Raw genomic sequence first — 19,780 nt, 5'->3', positions numbered from 1 at the left:
CTTCCCGCCCAGACGTCAGATAATATGGTGAGTGCCCTGTAGTGTCATTACGGGGACAATTATATGCATGGACGAGGTGATGTACAGAACATGCTGACTCCACTGTTCTATTCCCTGGGTGGTGTTTCTATCAGATTTCAATAACAGAAAGTCCATGCAAACCAAATCCTATTGCTGGTTATATTTACTAATGGGGCGGGCCAGGGTCTTCCTTGGTACACATCAACCGTAATTCTTGATGTATTCTTCAATGTCTCTGGCTATTCGGGCCGGTAGAACCAGTCTTTTTATTAATCCCAACGTCTTGTCGGTACCTATCTGACCATGGTTGTCATGGAGGGAGCCAAGTACCACCTGCCCCTATTTGTAAGGGAGTAACAACTGTTTAGTTACCATGTGCTGCGATTTCTTGGCGACTAAACAGCACTCCACTCTTCATTACTAGATTAGGCCATTGTCTTACTAACAACTGGCTATTGGGGTGCATCGCTGTGACGGCCGGTGCCGACTTCTGATTGCTCACAGCTAACCATACTTCCTTTAAGCCTGAATCTGTCTGTTGTGCTGCCTGCAGATCCTGCCTGCTTAATCGGGGCAGCCCTTCCACGGCTAACTCTGCAAGGATGAGTGTAGGCAAGGGGTATAGTGGTGGTGGATATCCCCATACTATCAGCAACCCTGTTCAGGTTCACTGTCGTGGTACCTCGAGGGGTTTTTGCACAAAGTTTGTACCCCAGTGCCGGTAATTTTCTCCCTCTGACTATCTGCTCCCGAGTATCTCTGTGAATCCGAGACAGCGCATCTGTGTCAATTTTCTGCCTCCCTGGTCTATATTTCAGGCTGAAATTGTACGTGGCCAATGCAGCTAGCCACCTATGACCAGTGGCATCCAATTTAGCGGTGGAAAGGATGTATGTAAGCGGGATATTGTCTGTGTGCACCACAAATGTTGCCCTGTATAGGTAGTCATGTAATTCATTAACTACTGCCCACAGCGACGCGACGTCCGTGGCGACGGACATCCGGTAGCTGCAGCCCAAACACACCACGAGGCCACTGACGGGAGAGAGTGTGAGTTTCAGCTTTACCAACTCTGGACCCCTCTCTCACTACAACAGGGAACTCTCCTGCCATTTAGCTTCCGGAAACGGAACTTAAACCTCAGAGCGGGTTTTGGTCATTAGGATCAATTAGACCCATTCTCACTTAGTGTTATTTGTTGCCCATTTTTAATATTAATATTATTGTGTATTAACCTGGGATTTTGTTTTCTTTCCATGCGCCCCTATTTGTATGTGTTTTTTTGTGACTGGTTATGCCCCGCTGATCACGGGAGATTGGGAGCAGCAGGGAAGAACAAAGTTTTAAAGAAATCCAAGGGAGAGAAGAGGGACAGCGCTCACTGTGTACTTATTTCTGCAAATGATAACTAGGGGGGGGGGGGGAGAGCGGAGTGGGGGGGAAAGCGGGGGGGGGAGGGAGAGCGGGGGGGAGAGCGGGGGGGGGAGAGCGGGGGGCGGGGGGGGAGTGGAAGCACTTGCTACAGTATAAAAGGTGGAGTGGGGCTAGGAGCGCGGGTGTAATGCATTCGGAGTAATTCACCATATAGCCTGGTTGATGCAGGCGGGTCTGGTTTCAGGTAAGTAAACAGGTCTGGTTTTTAGGCATCCGGTGGTGTATAGTTACTAGTTTAAAACACACATATCAGGTTATTCAAAATGATTCTCATACACCACACTGATCTCTTCTCTTTAAAAGATTTGATTTGGGTCTCTATGGTCTTATAGCACTTTAGGATCAGTTACTATAGCAAGATTCCGACATGCTATTAACCACTCTGTACTCTGGTCATGTTCCCAATGAGAATCATTTTGAATAACCTGGTATAAGTGTGTTTTAACATAGTAACTATACACACAAGGTTTCTATAGGTTGGCGACCTATAGTAAAATCACTAAATCGATATAATACACCACCAGAAGTCTGAAAACCAGACCTCTTTACTTACCTGAAACCAGTGACGTCACTCGCGTCTGTGCCAGGTCCATACCGGCACACCACAGACCAGGAAGCCAAGTAAACATGCTCTCCTATGCTGGCCCTTTTTTTGTTTTTTTACTAGCGCTTAAACTTGTTGCATTGGGGTACCTTACCATAGGTAGTCCCACCATTCTTTTTTAAACTGTGTTCAGTTGTACTTACACAGCGCGGATCTCCATTAGCGGTAGGGATATTAAAGGGATACCCAGCCACCTATCTGTCCTTACACTGATTATCCCTATGACCAGGGTGATTAAGGCGACCGGATGTAACAGCGCTCTATCAGAGCAACCACAATTCAGCTTTAGGGACTCTATAGGAATCCCCACCCACCTGCCTGTCCTATCACAGTACAGCCTTAGATCTAGGGTGTATGCAGGTGGTTGCTCAACTGTTCATATTTAAGGACACTATCTGTTATAGCCTTATAGAGGGTGTTTATATGTGTTTACAGCATCCACACGCCAGTCCCGTTTTCTATTTTATGACGGGTTAGCCATTTATACACAGTTGAGATATTTCCTGAGACGTGGAAGCAAAACAGCTCCTTTTACTCATTCAGCAGCTGACAGGCTGACTTTTCCTGAAGTACAGTGATTTACCAATGGGCAAGTTCACTATTATAGCTGCAATCAGCTATTCACCTAACAGGGAATTCCCACAATAGTTGGTTCTACTATTTCACTGCCATCCATATTTGTTGTATATATTTTTTGTGCTTTGTTCCTGTGTCCCTCCATTTTTAGAACAGTCTACAGACTTAATAAATTAGTTTTAATTACTCTATAGGATTTACCACTCATTGTCTTGGACATCTTGTTACCACCACTAGGCTCTTTGCCTTGGGTAATTCACCGTTATACTACATGCTGCCTATAACTCTACTTAGCTGCAGTTTGAGTGCATGTTATTAGGGGGCTACTTTCCCAACCCACCCTTTCTTGGTGGTTTTGGGGCTGTTCTCTATAATTGCTCCACGTGGTCCCTGTTTTCATTTCCCTTGTTAGACTCGGACCAGATGAATCTCCATCACATTGCAGATTTTCTCATTTTCTACAGTGTTTGGCATTTTGTCCCTCTTCACCACACCTATAACAGAAGTCAAGGCTAGTGTCCATCAGCGTGGGGGGTCCTTGTGTATTCCTCCCCCTTCTGGAGGCTGTTTCTCTGCTGGGCTTTTCCCCACGATCAGGCCGAGTATCCTCTCTCGACACCTTTCTTATCCGTAATGAGGCCAGGAGCTCCGGCACTTCATCAGGAGATCACCTGCTTTGTCAGGACCATGCTGATCTGCAATTCTCCGTCCGGGTGTCTTGGCTTCGGATTGGGTCTTTTTTCCCCCAGACGTTCGTCGGAAGCACTATCGCCAGATCCGCACTGGCTGCTAGCCGCGACACTCTTATTTGACGTCAATATGGGCTGTCGCACAACCATCTGTTCCTCATCCCTTATCTCCCTTAGGAGATCTAGGAATATAGGGGTTGTCTTTCAATTCTTGGAGCCAAAGGTTTAGCGTCATCACGTCTTCCTTGGGGACTCCCCATATTAATTGTTCCACTCCAAAGAAAAAAAAGAAATGGAGCCAAATTGTATTCCCTTTATCACTAATTCTAATAGGGAAGCAGACAATATACATCAGATTATCTGAAAACATTGGCATGTGCTAAAACGAGATCCAATCTTGGGGGAATCCCTTCCGGTTGCACCACAGGTGATATTTACGAAGGCTGAAAGGTAGCCTAGCTCCGAATGCCTTAAGAAAAAGCAAAACAGGAATTAAGGAAATGTGGATACAAGAGAGACCGAAAGGTTTTTTTTTAAAAAATGTAACAAATGTAAAGCCTGCAAATTGGTTATGACAAAACTGATACATTCAGCTCAAATGCAACCAGGAAAACCTCAAAAATTACAAGCTTTATTAATTGCAAAAGCAGACACGTAGTGTATGTCCTAACATGTCCATGTGGGTTACCATACGTTGGGAGAACTACTCGCCTCATGCGGGTGAGAATTCTTGAACATTTGAGGAACATTACCTTGGGCTTGGAAAATCTCAGCGTTCCCTTACATTTTAAAAAGAGACACAGCTCGGATCCTAAAGGCCTGAAATATTTAGGCTTAGAACAAGTTCAATGTCACTGGAGAGGGGGAGATAGAACCCTACAATTATCCCAAAGAGAATCCTTCTGGATCCACCGTTCAAACACATTGCACACTAGGGGTCTTAATATCAATTTCGATATTAATGCATTTTTAGTCTGACATTATATTTTTAGTGTTTGCACCTTTGCCTATTTTATTCAAATTAATATTAATTATAATAATTGTTTATATATTGTGGCAGGACGGCCTCGCGGCGGGGTCAGTAAGACGCTTGACACGATGGGAAACTTTAAACACTAGTGGTTTATTAGCCACAACCAAAATAAGTACGGGTGCACTGTCCCTTTAAGAAACTACTTTCTTGCAAATTAAAGCCTAGTCCCGTTAGGGACACTATCTCACTTCTTGAGCCCTTACTAACAGGACAGCCAGCTAATCTGGTCATGCCCAAAACATGCTACACAAACGATAACCAATAAGCATAATAAGAATAAAGTCTTATCTTTTTCAGCTCCAAACAGCAAACAGGAACACGGTTCCGGGGAGCAGGCTGTGTCCAGCCTCGCAGCAATGTTTATCTTTATCCTGGGTTGGGGTCCCAGCTGGTCCCAGCAGCAAAGCTCCTCGCAGGACTGGGGACCAGAGCAGCAGCAGCTGCTACGGCTTCCAAGCCGGGAGAGTTCTCTCCACCTTCCTGTGGAAAAACAAGCTCCCTGTGTGTGTGTCACTTCCTGCTTTTAAACCTGCAGTCTCTCAGGCCTCCTGCTTAATTAGGCTGCAGGTGTGCTTCCTTCTGTCTGAGGAGATTAACACTCTGTGAACTGGCTGCATCGTCTCTCCATTCACTATTCCAGCCTACTGAGTCAGTGACTCTGTAACATATCCCTCTCCCCAGCGAAACATTGTCCTGTGGAGCGGCCCGTGCACCATTCCCGTGCACCAGCATTTTTGGCGAAAATGTCTGACGTCGGCCCTTCCCTCCCCCCTTTTTTTTTCTTGCCTTCCAATTTAGGCATTTTCTTTTTTGGGTAATTACCAGGCCATCTGGGCCTGAACACTCATCCTTCTCTACCTCTTTCTCTTGTGCCGTCCTGAGTCTAGGGTTGAAGCTCCGCCTTTGTTGTGTCCCCTTTTGCAAATGTCCCCAAGCCTCCTGCTGTCTATCAGCTATCTCTGCCTTCTTCCTCTTGGGCTCAGAGTCTCCCTTACCCTGTAGAAGAGCCAAGACCTCAGTTAGCTCATAGTATTCACTCACCAGTGCTTGTCCTGCTTCTCCCTCTGTTTTTTGACCTTCCTCAAAGGGTTTTTGTACTTCTTCATCTGAATCAGAAGTCTTCCTGGCCCTTTTCTTAGAAGAACCCACACAGATTAAAGCTTCCCATGATACAGAGCTGTCAACCTTTCTCTTATCTTCCGGGCTCTTTTCCAGCTTTTGTTCCTCACCATTTTCTTTAGCTTCCTCTTGATTTTCAACAGAACCAGCACTACCAGTAGAGGACATGGTAGCACTCTTTGCTTTTTCAACCTCATCTTCTTTGTCACTTTCAGAAGGCAGCTTTGCACGCTTTTTAGGGGTGACCATTTTTTTAAAAGAGGCCCATGGTGTAATGCCTTCCTTCTTTCTTTCTCCATCAGAAGTGGCCCCTTCACCTTCTGTTTCAACAGTCTGTGCTGTGTCTCCCATTACATTTTCTGTAGGAGAGGTCTCTATAGACTCATCAGGAGAGGAGGGCGAACTGTCTCCTCCATCTACCTCTGCAGGATCACGAGACTCCAATGAGACAGGTACTTGTTCTGTCACATACTCTGCCTTTGTCTCTTCTTCCTTCTTTCCTTTATGCTTCTTGCCTGAAAGCTTCTTTAAACCAGATCCAGTGAAAAGCTTCCTTAGAGGGCTACCTTGAAGCTTAGTCTTCTCTTGTGAAGACAGTAACTCCGCTTCAGTGGTGATGGCTTCTGGACCTTTCTCCATCAGCGTATTTTTAGTGTTGGTTTTCACCTCATTTATCTTTATAACTTCAATTTGGGTGGGGGTCTTATCAACCCTAAGTGCACCCCATGATGCCGCTCTATTACCGTCGTCAGACTCGTAGGCTTGGGCCTTTCTTTCTTGTCCCTTTAATTTACTCCGTTGGGAGTGTTGCTGGATAACCTGTGATGTCTTTCTCATCTTATTTTCCAACTGAGCTGTGTCCAACATAGCCACATGCTCAGTCTTTAGGGCCTCGAGTATCTCGTCCAGGTCACGCTTTTGTTTCTCCGCCAACTTGCGGCCAGCACGCTCAGACTCCAGGTCCTTCCTCAGGTCATGAAGCTGTCCTTCTGCATATCTTTTTTCACTCAGTGCTGCTGCCAGTTCATCCTCTTTGGCGTTGAGTCGCAACTCCACATCTCTTAGCAGGTTCAGAGCAAGGCTTAAATCTGTTTCTTTTCCTCTATTTCTGACCTGCAATTGCCTGTGCTCCTCCCAGACCTTGTCCAGCTCCAGCTGCAGTCGGTCCCTCTCATTGGCCATGTGGTCCAGCAGCCTGTGGCTATCAGCCATCTCGATTTCATAGCGCAATGTCAGGCAAGCCACCTGACGGACGGTCACCTCCTCCCTCTCGGCGAGTTGTATTTTGCGCTCAGCAATCTGCGTCTGCAGCTCTTCAATTTGATCCTGCAAATCCTCTCTCAGGGCCTTCACCTCTTCCCGGTGCTTGCTCTGGGCTTGCGTCAGCGCCGCCTTCATCTTTTGGAGCTCTGTAGTTTTTGTCGCCAGTATCGCCGCTGCTTCTGTTTTCCAGGCTTCTTTCTCCTTGGTATATGGAAAATAGCTGAAGCGCTCAAATGCAGGTATATCTCAAAATGATAATAAGCCAGACCACTGTACCAGGGTACTAACAATTGATATAGTACCTATTGTGTCATATAATGGGTACTATCCTCCTGAAGACAGGTGGTGTGTGGTGCAACCCACTCACCATATGTCTCATTGGCAGGTTCCCCTGAAAAATATGCAAATACTCACATCCTGGTAGGGCAGGCAGGCAGGCTGTGCAGCTACTCAATGCAATACAGGGAAAAGGGAGACCAAAAAGCGCACCAGCACAAACGGAGCAGGAAGAAACCAGAACAAAAAAATGATTAAAAGGGCACTTTAATGTGGCAAAAGACCCATCCAATGCATTTCGAACGTCGCAGCGTTCTTTTTCAAGGAAAAAGTGCTTGGTGAAGCTTCTCAGTCCCATCACTGACCTGACCGGTCAGGTTTAAACCCTCTTCTTTCAGGTTTATATTCTCCATTTTCCCAGTCTCTATATCCCTTAGGACCGTCTCATTGGCTTTCTTCAAAGTACCCAGCTCTGCCCCTAGCGATGCTCTTGTGGCGTACAGCGTGGCCCTCAGTTCCTCATGCTGTTCTGTGGGGACATACTGGGTACTCAGCCGTTCCTGTAGCACTCGCTGCTTCTCCTTGGCTGCTTGCAGACTTGCATGTAGCTCTTGCAGCTGGCTCTGCCATAAGTGCGTTGCCTGTGTGTGCTGCTGCAGGGAGACACGTTGCATCCTCTCTGCATTCTGCAGTGCTTCCTGCACCTCTAGCTTTTCCTGGATCAATTGCTTCTCCATTTTTCCTGCTTGGTGGAGCTTCTTATCACCTTCACTGATTTGATCAGTCAAGTCTGAATTTTTCTGTGTCAGACTTACATTCTCCTTCTTTACAGTCTCTAAATCCCTCAGGGCATTCTCATTGGTTTCCTTCAACATACCCAGCTCTGTGTTTAGACTGTGGCCCTCCTGGCGTGAGAGCTCCAGCTCTGTTTTGAGCGCGCTAGCTTCTTGGTGAGAAACTTCTAAGTCTTTGATGAAGTTTTGCACATCTCTCTGGGACATCTGATAGCATAGTCTCCAGTCAGGACTTGTTCTCTCTGATTCCATGTTAGCAATTGCGGGTTTGGCCTTATTCAAACTTGTCTTCATCTCCTCCAACTCACTCCATAAGAGACGCTCTGTTTTCTTTAAAGCCGCATACTCTTGTATAGCTGGGAGTATACACCTCTGTACCTCGGCGTTCGCTTCTCGCTCCTTATTCAATTGTTTCTGCAAGACATCATAATCACGCTGGGCAGTTTGGAGCGCAGAAATTAAGGCCTCTTTTCCCTGGATCAAGGATTCAGCTTCCCTTTGCTCCTCCTTTTCCTTTGCCACCGTTCCTGTGACAATTCTGCCCATCACTCCGGTCTGCAGCACATCTCGGTGCCTTGCTGACGCCTGTTGTCCTGATATCGCAGGCTCAAGTGGTTCGGTCACTTCCTCTGTGACTTGAGAAATATTTTTCTTTTTCTTCTTTCTCTTTGTTTTATTAGTTCCAGAGACATCAGTGGTACTGGGCACACACACACTGGACACTTTTGCAGCTTCCATCTGCGGGTTCGTCTCTCTTCTCGGGGCCACATATGCGTCGTCATCATAATCATCATATGGCCTGAAGGGACACTGTTTTGTATGGTTATGTACATTGCAAAACTGACAAATGACGGCGGCCATTTTAAAACCCCGATTTTTTTTTTTCACACCCGACGAGGCAGACTTTGCACAACACACGTAACTTGTATGGGCTTTACAATCTTTGAACCTTCTGGGCTCTTCTTAGGGCAACATCTATGCCAAAATCCATTTTCACTTTCTTTTTACCAGACAGGGCAAACTTTGCTCACAGCACTTGCTAGCTGCAAATTCACTCACTTCAGCAAAAGGCATTAGCTTTGCACAGCAATCCTTTCATACCCGACGGGGCAAAATTTACACTCAGCGCTTGCTAGCTGTAACTTCCATGCTTCAGCAAAAAATCATTTTTATTTTTTTTTCTGCTTGAGTTCAGTGTCTCAACACATCTTCATCTACTGACCCCCAGAGGCGTAACATCCCACTTCTGACACCATCTGTGGCAGGGCGGCCTCGCGGCGGGGTCAGTAAGACGCTTGACACGATGGGAAACTTTAAACACTAGTGGTTTATTAGCCACAACCAAAATAAGTACGGGTGCACTGTCCCTTTAAGAAACTACTTTCTTGCAAATTAAAGCCTAGTCCCGTTAGGGACACTAACTCACTTCTTGAGCCCTTACTAACAGGACAGCCAGCTAATCTGGTCATGCCCAAAACATGCTACACAAACGATAACCAATAAGCATAATAAGAATAAAGTCTTATCTGTTTCAGCTCCAAACAGCAAACAGGAACACGGTTCCGGGGAGCAGGCTGTGTCCAGCCTCGCAGCAATGTTTATCTTTATCCTGGGTTGGGGTCCCAGCTGGTCCCAGCAGCAAAGCTCCTCGCAGGACTGGGGACCAGAGCAGCAGCAGCTGCTATGGCTTCCAAGCCGGTAGAGTTCTCTCCACCTTCCTGTGGAAAAACAAGCTCCCTGTGTGTGTGTCACTTCCTGCTTTTAAACCTGCAGTCTCTCAGGCCTCCTGCTTAATTAGGCTGCAGGTGTGCTTCCTTCTGTCTGAGGAGATTAACACTCTGTGAACTGGCTGCAGCGTCTCTCCATTCACTATTCCAGCCTACTGAGTTAGTGACTCTGTCACAATATGTTATATAGAAGTTTTCATGTTCTTAAAATTCTATAAAGATGATTTGTTTTACAGGTTTAATAATACCATCTTAACTTGGGTTTTGAAACATTTTGAAAAAAATATTTTTCATAACTCCAATTAAAAAACTCTTAAGATAAATGTATCCTTATTAAATCATTAATGAGTAAAAAATTGCGAGGAGCGCACGAACCGAATGGAGCTGGAAAGGACCCAGAATCAAAATATGTAAAAAAGGTACTTTATTGTGTCATGAGACCCATCCAACGCGTTTCGAACGTCACCGCGTTCTTTATCAAGGATAAAATACAATGTGATACCACCTAATAAATACCCTCTTACCTGCAGCCAATTCGCGCCAAAACGGCAACGTGATGACGCAATGCGCAAAGACTTGCGCATGCGCAGAACACCACCGCGTGGTCAAAGGGCGGAAGTGTCTATGCAGGATAAGAAGAGAGGCTAAAACAAGTGAGGGCAAGATGAATACAGTAGCCTCAATAGGACAAAAAGGGATCCGACCAGCTCAAGTAAAAACGATAACTAATAATCCTCTACACACCATAAGGAAAAATAAAGGACAAAGAAAAAGAAAACACTATAAGGCATATAAGAATCCAAAGAGTTATTAAAAGTAGTTTAAATTTAAAAATAAGAAAACATTGATAACTAGTAAATGGAGATGATCAATATGACACAATATATAATAATATTAAATCATCAAAAATATAACCAATTAAGATGTCAGATAGTAATATGGACTTAGAACATAATATATAAAAGAAACACAGATAAAAAGTTAGAAGAAAACAGGAAAATATATAAAAATTTAAAAATATATATATTGAAATTCCAGAAACATATTTTATGAATAAGAATTCCTTGGTTCAACAATGATCTAAACCTACAAGAAATGGGCTAATTGCCATTCAATATTTAAACCCATAGGGTCATTTCTCATTTACGCACCATGCGCTGACGCCGGTGTTTTTCCCGCCCCTTGAGTTGCCTCAAATGTTGTGACGTATCTACCCACTATTAGGTATTGCGCAAGCGCATAGCCACAGTGGTTGTTATGGTTGTCAGGGCTCCGGATTGGTTGCCAGGGGCGGGACCATCGGTTGCTGGCTCACTGCGCCGGTCCCCTCTCGCCACCGGGTGCTATGCGGTTTGCGGACCTTCAGGGTGGACGTGCGCATGCGCATGTTGCTATTGTTGTGCAACATAATGCGCGCTGATGCCGCTGGTCTCCCGCCTCGTGAGTAGCCTCCATTGCCCCAACGGATCTGCCCACAGTCAGGCATTGCACAAGCGCTTAGCCTGAGTTATTGTCAGACCTGTTGGAACTCCGGATTGGTTGCCATGGGCGGGACTATCAGTTGCTAGGCCTGCATACTTAGATTGATCTCTCACACACCAGGAGATGATTAGTAATTATAGAGGGTGTGTTGTTTTTGTGCTACGTTTATTGGTCATTTCATTTTAATGTGTCTCCATATATGTCAATAAAGTTTGTTGTGTATACCTTGACAAAGCGCTCTGAGACGCGTGAAACGTTGGTGAGGCTTTTTCGCCCTTTTCTTGTCCTCATGACCATTAAATAATTATTTCTTTCATGGGAAACGCACTCCCCTGTTTATTTTTCTATGGACACTTATATCCCAAATAGTCTGCTGCATAATGGCAGGGTTCGTTTTTACTTTCAATCTTATTTATATTTATGTTGCATATTTATAATCTTTTTGCACATCAAAGATGAGAAGCCCCCAATGAGTCTTAGTAATACAGTGCAGTAAGAAAGGTTCCACAAAATATGTGTTCTCACTCAGAATTTCTATTTTTTTCGATCAATTGTTGGCATCTTTAGTTGTCTTGTCCCTATTAAGGGACTGTTTTTATACCTCCACATATGTTTATTCATGTTCAGGAATAATTTATAATATTACCTTTCCCGTATGCCTAGCCCGTAATATAACATTGTTAAAGTTTCTTATGGGCATGCACGTCAGTGACACGCACGGCGGACCGTGCGGCGTGACGCGAGGACGTCGGCGAACACGATGATGTCATACCCCGCCTGCCAATGGCAGGGATTTTCGAAATCAATGGTGCTACCATAACTGAGTTCTTTTTCTTTAGTATATATATTATTACAATTCTCAATCGAGCACCTTATCTACTCTTACTAACTACTTTGCACTATGCAGCTGAGCAGGCATTAAATTCTCTCTTTCCCTTCGGACACTGCCGCTGAGACTAACAACTGAGGTGGTAACTCCTAAATAACAGGAAAGCCCAGGTAGAAGGGGCTTACTATGTCACACTCTCCCCTGAGTGAAATTCAGTGTAACATGGTAAGCCCCTTCTACCTGTCTCTCCTACCTGTCACATCCGTGCTAAGCAGTGACAGGTTAATCTGTGGATTTTTGACCCCCCTCTTATGCTCCTCTTATGAGTGACAGAAGTGTGGTGGTGACTCATGGCCTGTGTGCAGCCTATCTGGTATAGGTACAGACCATGAGCCCACCCCTTATGGTTCCTCATGAGGAGTGCCCAATTTAGTCATTCCTGCTCTAGATGAGGAAGAGAGCAGTAGGGCTATGAGTCTCTCCCATCGCAGGATGAGCATGCCCACCCCCAGTCCCTGGGGCTGGTGGAACATCTGATCAGAGAGAGAAGACCCTGTACCAGCTGGGGTCAAGCACCATCTAGATGTCTGGAGTCATCTAAAACCTGCACCGCTGTAATGCCATCTATGCAGTGAATGTCCTAATAAAGCCTGTTCTAGTTTTACACCTGCCTGGATCTGTGTTAGAAGTAGAGTGTGAGAGAGATGTGCTTCAGGGGGGGGACTGCCTCCATTCTATATGGAACCCACTAAAGCTGGAGGCGCTCCAGTGATGAAGAACCCAGATGATACCAAAAGCCTGTCCTGATCTTCATACCACCGCAGATCAGCTCAGCTCTCCTGACCCTAACAGGTACTCGCACCACACTTTAGGTAGCCTATTTTGATCTGGTTCAATACTGATTGGCCGGCGAAGCCGGCCAATTCAGTTAAACAGCAATTCTACTTGTTGCCAAGTAGAACAAAGAAAAACCAGTCAAACAAATATATAAGGGAATCAACAAGTGCACTGTAAAAAATGCACTTAAAAAAGGGTTAACTCAGAAGAACCCATGATGGGGGATACCGAGCAGAGCACCCCGCCTAACGCCCACTGGGAGGCAAACTCCGAAACCGTCCCAGCGGACTCGGCGTACGTGAACTCTGCCCGAATACGGGAGTGCACCAGTGCCCGGAACACTGCCACGATGTTCGTTGGGACCCCCCTCACACTTTAGGTAGCAGAAGCTGTGTATCTCCCACTCGGGGGGAGTAGAGGGGAGGGGGGAACCAGTGCTACATATATATGAGCAAGTATGGCTATGCTTCAGTTATCTTGTGACACTTAACAAGGGATCACTACATTCATATCATAACACATAAATATAACAATCCCCATAAACGCTGTGCGAGTGTGTGTCAAAGTCTGATGCCACCCAATCCTGGGTATTCAGGTCTGGGTGTGTAACGCTGTGCTCACCACGGACAAGGAGGGACCCCGAAACTGAGGTGAGATGGATAACAAACTGCACCCACAGCTACGAGGACACGCCTGGAAAGTTGAAAATAGGCGTCTGGAACCGTACGGGAGTATGAGATAAAGTAAGATACTCGCCGGACGAGAAGGGAGGTTCCAGAAGATAGTTGGTACCGAGAGCCTGGGGTCCAGAGCCGGGAGGTAGGTCGGAATCCGTAAGCAGAGGAAAGAGGTCGGAAAGTTCAGGAGGTCAGGATACTAGCCAAAAGTCGACGTCCAGAGCGGATCCACAGCCAAGCCGGTTCGGTACACAAAAGATCACTAGAAAAGACAAAGGGACAAGAGCTAAGGCAGACACGACCGTGGTTAACACTGGTCATACAGAACTATACTCAGCCAACGAAGAAATGGCTGAGCAGGGTATATATAAGAAGGGAGACCAAACGTGCGCGCGCATGCGCGCTTCCAGTGGCATCCGCGGGTGCCAGGGAAGGGGAAGGAGAGGCCCGCTCGCGGCGGAGATCCTGTGGAGCCACCGGGTGCTATGCGGTTTGCGGACCTTCAGGGTGGACGTGCGCATGCGCATGTTGCTATTGTTGTGCAACATAATGCGCGCTGATGCCGCTGGTCTCCCGCCTCGTGAGTAGCCTCCATTGCCCCAACGGATCTGCCCACAGTCAGGCATTGCACAAGCGCTTAGCCTGAGTTATTGTCAGACCTGTTGGAACTCCGGATTGGTTGCCATGGGCGGGACTATCAGTTGCTAGGCCTGCATACTTAGATTGATCTCTCACACACCAGGAGATGATTAGTAATTATAGAGGGTGTGTTGTTTTGTGCTACGTTTATTGGTCATTTAATTTTAACGTGTCTCCATATATATGTCAATAAAGTTTGTTGTGTATACCTTGACAAAGCGCTCTGAGACGCGTGAAACGTTGGTGAGGCTTTTTCGCCCTTTTCTTGTCCTCATGACCATTAAATAATTATTTATTTCATGGGAAACGCACTCCCCTGTTTATTTTTCTATGGACACTTATATCCCAAATAGTCTGCTGCATAATGGCAGGGTTCGTTTTTACTTTCAATCTTATTTATATTTATGTTGCATATTTATAATCTTTTTGCACATCAAAGATGAGAAGCCCCCAATGAGTCTTAGTAATACAGTGCAGTAAGAAAGGCTCCACAAAATATGTGTTCTCACTCAGAATTTCTATTTTTTTTCGATCAATTGTTGGCATCTTTAGTTGTCTTGTCCCTATTAAGGGACTGTTTTTATACCTCCACATATGTTTATTCATGTTCAGGAATAATTTATAATATTACCTTTCCCGTATGCCTAGCCCGTAATATAACATTGTTAAAGTTTCTTATGGGCATGCACGTCAGTGACACGCACGGCGGACAGTGCGGCGTGACGCGAGGACGTCGGCGAACACGATGATGTCATACCCCGCCTGCCAATGGCAGGGATTTTCGAAATCAATGGTGCTACCATAACTGAGTTATTTTTCTTTAGTATATATATTATTACAATTCTCAATCGAGCACCTTATCTACTCTTACTAACTACTTTGCACTATGCAGCTGAGCAGGCATTAAATTCTCTCTTTCCCTTCGGACACTGCTGCTGAGACTAACAACTGAGGTGGTAACTCCTAAATAACAGGAAAGCCCAGGTAGAAGGGGCTTACTATGTCACACTCTCCCCTGAGTGAAATTCAGTGTAACATGGTAAGCCCCTTCTACCTGTCTCTCCTACCTGTCACATCAGTGCTAAACAGTGACAGGTTAATCTGTGGATTTTTGACCCCCCTCTTATGCTCCTCTTATGAGTGACAGAAGTGTGGTGGTGACTCATGGCCTGTGTGCAGCCTATCTGGTATAGGAACAGACCATGAGCCCGCCCCTTATGGTTCCTCATGAGGAGTGCCCAATTTAGTCATTCCTGCTCTAGATGAGGAATAGAGCAGTAGGGCTATGAGTCTCTCCCATCGCAGGATGAGCGTGCCCACCCCCAGTCCCTGGGGCTGGTGGAACATCTGATCAGAGAGAGAAGACCCTGTACCAGCTGGGGTCAAGCACCATCTAGATGTCTGGAGTCATCTAAAACCTGCACCGCTGTAATGCCATCTATGCAGTGAATGTCCTAATAAAGCCTGTTCTAGTTTTACACCTGCCTGGATCTGTGTTAGAAGCAGAGTGTGAGAGAGATGTGCTTCAGGGGGGGGACTGCCTCCATTCTATATGGAACCCACTAAAGCTGGAGGCGCTGTACCAGTGATGAAGAACCCAGATGATACCAAAAGCCTGTCCTGATCTTCATACCACCGCAGATCAGCTCAGCTCTCCTGACCCTAACAGGTACTCGCACCACACTTAGGTAGCAGAAGCTGTGTATCTCCCACTGGGGGGGAGTAGAGGGGAGAGGGGAACCAGTGCTACATATATATGAGCAAGTATGGCTACGCTTCAGTTATCTTGTGACACTTAACAAGGGATCACTACATTCATATCATAACACATAAATATAACAATCCCCATAAACGCTGTGCGAGTGTGTGTCAAAGTCTGATGCCACCCAATCCTGGGTATTCAGGTCTGGGTGTGTAACGCTGTGCTCACCACGGACAAGGAGGGACCCCGAAACTGAGGTGAGAAGAGTAACACCTGCACCCACAGCTACGGGGACACGCCTGGAAAGTGGAAAATAGGCGTCTGGAACCGTACGGGAGTATAAGATAAAGTAAGATACTCGCCGGACGAGAAGGGAGGTTCCAGAAGATAGTTGGTACCGAGAGCCTGGGGTCCAGAGCCGGGAGGTAGATCAGGATCCGTAAGCAGAGGAAAGAGGTCGGAAAGTTCAGGAGGTCAGGATACTAGCCAAAAGTCGACGTCCAGAGCGGATCCACAGCCAAGCCGGTTCGGTACACAAAAGATCACTAGAAAAGACAAAGGGACAAGAGCTAAGGCAGACACGACCGTGGTTAACACTGGTCATACAGAACTATGCTCAGCCAACGAAGAAATGGCTGAGCAGGGTATATATAAGAAGGGAGACCAATGGGAAGAGGGGGAGGAACGGAGGCGCGATCCCATGGGAGACAGTGATAGGAGGAAATATTGCCCCAGCTGATTTGCCTGACGCACGGCTTGTGAGCGGTGCACGCGCATCAGGTGTGTGCCCCGTGCGGGGGAGATGCGCGCGGCCTGAATTGGGGCCGGGAGTCCCTCTCGCGGGAGGAGATAGAGGCGCGCGAACGTGCGCGCGCATGCGCGTTTCCAGTGGCAGCCGCGGGGAGCCAGGGAAGGGGAAGGAGAGGGCCGCTTGCGGTGGAGATCCTTTGGAGCAGGAGCCGGAGAGTGCCGGGTGAGTTGTGGCCTGGGGGGAACCCTCTTGGGGAGAGATGTTCTTCGGGGTCGTACAGGGTGATGGTGCCAGCACCATGTTGGAGCTCTTATTAACTGTGTGTGTTATCGTGCCCGGCCTGTTCATCGCAAAACCTTCAGTACCCTTGTCTGTAATGAGGATCCCCCTCCTGCGTTACTCACAGCCCTTGAAACCTGATTGGTTGCTGCACGTCCAGACCTCCAATCAACTGTCTCAGCTCTCTCACACAGACTGCTACCACTGCAGTCTCTGTAGTCCTCTGCATTCAATGCTCCGATGGACCGACCCCGAGTTCCAGCATGTCCGTCCTCAGATCACTCAGACTCTCCCCCTAACTCTGCGTCCTCTCCCAGCCCCTTTTATCGGCTCCTCTCTCCATAGTCCCGCCTCTTCCACAGCCTTTATTATTGGCTGTTTCTCTGTCCATCAAGTCACATCCTCCTGTACCGGAAGTCGCTCCCTGCTGCAGCACAGCACGCTGGGAGTTGGTTTCCTATTGCAGCCAGGGAGCAGTGTACGTGTGTAAGCTGCACTTACAAGGGGGTTATAATTATATATCTACACACACATTAATATATATATATATATATATATATATATATATATATATATATATATATATTTATTATGTGTGTGTGTGTGTGTATATCTTGTCTGTAATTGTTACATACACCTATAATATATATTATCTGTAACTGTACATGTAATGTCTTGTATATAATGTATACCCTGTTCACTTATGTAACTATACAGGCAGTCCTCGTTTTACAACGCTTCGCTTTACAACGAATGGCTTATCCAACGCTGTGCAATGCATACCTATGTTCATTTTTACAACGCCAAAATGGCTTATCCAACGCTCTTACGACGCTTTGCAACGTTGTGTATGTGTGTATATAATATACACATTCACATAAACAACGTTGCAAAGCGTCGTAAAAGCGTATATTTATATAATATTATACTATATAATATTATACTATATAATATATTATTTATTATGTTATATTATATATATATATAATACAGTATATACACTATATAATTTATGTGTGTGCTGCATATCTTATTGCCTGCATAAAATATTTGGTGTATTTTAGTGTTAAAAATGCCTTCAGGAACGGAACCTTTCATTTAAACAGTGTTCCTATGGGAAAACGTGTTTCGCTTTACAACGCCATTTTGAGTAACGCATTGTGTCGGATAACCGAGGACTGCCTGTATTTGTAACCATGTATTATTTTTTATGTTAACTCTATGCCCCTATGCGAAACGCGAAGGGTGGCAGTGTGAGCTAAGTGCAGTGCAGCTTTCACTCAGCAGATGCCCTGGAACTAATTTTTATATATCCCAGCACAATAGCAGCAAAAGGATCCGTGCCGCAGGTCCCATTAAGTACAGGGTGGGAGCCGGAGCTAATAGTGGAGGAGGTTTTGCAGCCGGGGGAGCCGAAATCTGAGGCGACGCGGCACAAATTGCACATCCGGTCGCAGGGAGAGTGAGGCACTTGATTACAGCAGAAGCCACGAGGATCCGTCTGCAGTGCTGGTGTTAGAGTTATAGCTCATAGTGGCTCATGTTCAAGCTGCGTTTGTGAATGTGCATTTTTAATGTGTTCAGTCCTATAAAATAGTTTTAACTTTATTACACTAGGAGTGCGCCTGTTTTCTTTTCTTTTTGTCTGTATATATATATATATAGGAAGCACTGTGTGCTGGGTGATAATGGTGAAAGGCGAGGTTGCAGACCTGTCTAAGACATGCAAATGAGCATACAGGAATATTTTCATTTGAGATTATATATATATATATATATATATATATATATATATATATATATATCAAAAAATAAATAGATGATACCGTTCTGTGGCTAACGAAATGCTTTTATTTGTGCGAGCTTTCGAGATACACTGATCTCTTCTTCCGGCGATGTTACAATGAATAAGCAAAAGGTAAACTTAAAAACAGTGTCTCTTGGAATGTTATCTGTGCTGGTCCTTCCCCCGGTGTGGATGTGTTTTATGGCTAGAGGTGTCAAAAGGTAATGAAAGCAAGTGAAGAAAGAGTGTGTATGTGTATCAGTGTGAATAAAAATGAATGGAGAGCCCACAGTATATACAGTGCTCTACACAAGGTGTGTGTGGAGTGGGAGTGGATATAAATGGTGTGGGTGGGTGTGGAAATGTGAGTTTGAAACACAACTAAAACTGTGTGTGGATCCTTAGTGGTCCCTATTGGTGTATATGGATGGAAAACCAAGGAGTATTAGTATGTGTGAGAGACAGCTGTGTGTGCATACATATAGCACAGTATGTACAGACATGTGTCTAGAGAGACGGTTGCATGAATACAAATTTATGCAACTGTTCGGGACACATAGCAGTGGCCTAAACAGAGATCGAAATTTTATGAGTCATTACAGACACTAGTGAACTCTCTTCCCATGAGCGCTAAAGGCCATGTCTGTACATACTGTGCTATATGTATGCACACACAGCTGTCTCTCACACATACTAATACTCCTTGTTTTTCCATCCCTTTACACCAATAGGGACCACTAAGGATCCACACACACTTTTAGTTGTGCTACAAACTCTCACATTTCCACACCCACCCACACCATTTATATCCACTCCCACTCCACACACACCTTGTGTAAAGCACTGTACAGTATATACTGTGGGCTCTCCATTCATTTTTATTCACATTGATACACATACACACTCTTTCTTCACTTGCTTTCAGTAACCTTTTGACACCTCCAGCCATAAAACACATCCACACCGGGGGAAGGAACAGCACAGATAACATTCCAAGAGACACTGTTTTTAAGTATACCTTTTGCTTCATTCATTGTAACATCGCCGGAAGAAGAGATCAGTGTATCTCGAAAGCTCGCACAAATAAAAGCATTTCGTTAGCCACAGAACGGTATCATCTATTTATTTTTTGATTATTGAAGCTCGGCTAACACGGTACTGATACCTCTACATGTATATATATATATATATATATATATATATATATATATATATATATATATGGTGGACCCAACTTTTACATATTCAAGGCATTTATCCTT

This window comes from Ascaphus truei, unplaced genomic scaffold, assembly GCF_040206685.1.
Source record: "Ascaphus truei isolate aAscTru1 unplaced genomic scaffold, aAscTru1.hap1 HAP1_SCAFFOLD_764, whole genome shotgun sequence".
Lineage (NCBI taxonomy): Eukaryota > Metazoa > Chordata > Amphibia > Anura > Ascaphidae > Ascaphus > Ascaphus truei.
Note: the sequence above shows the minus strand (reverse complement) of the source record.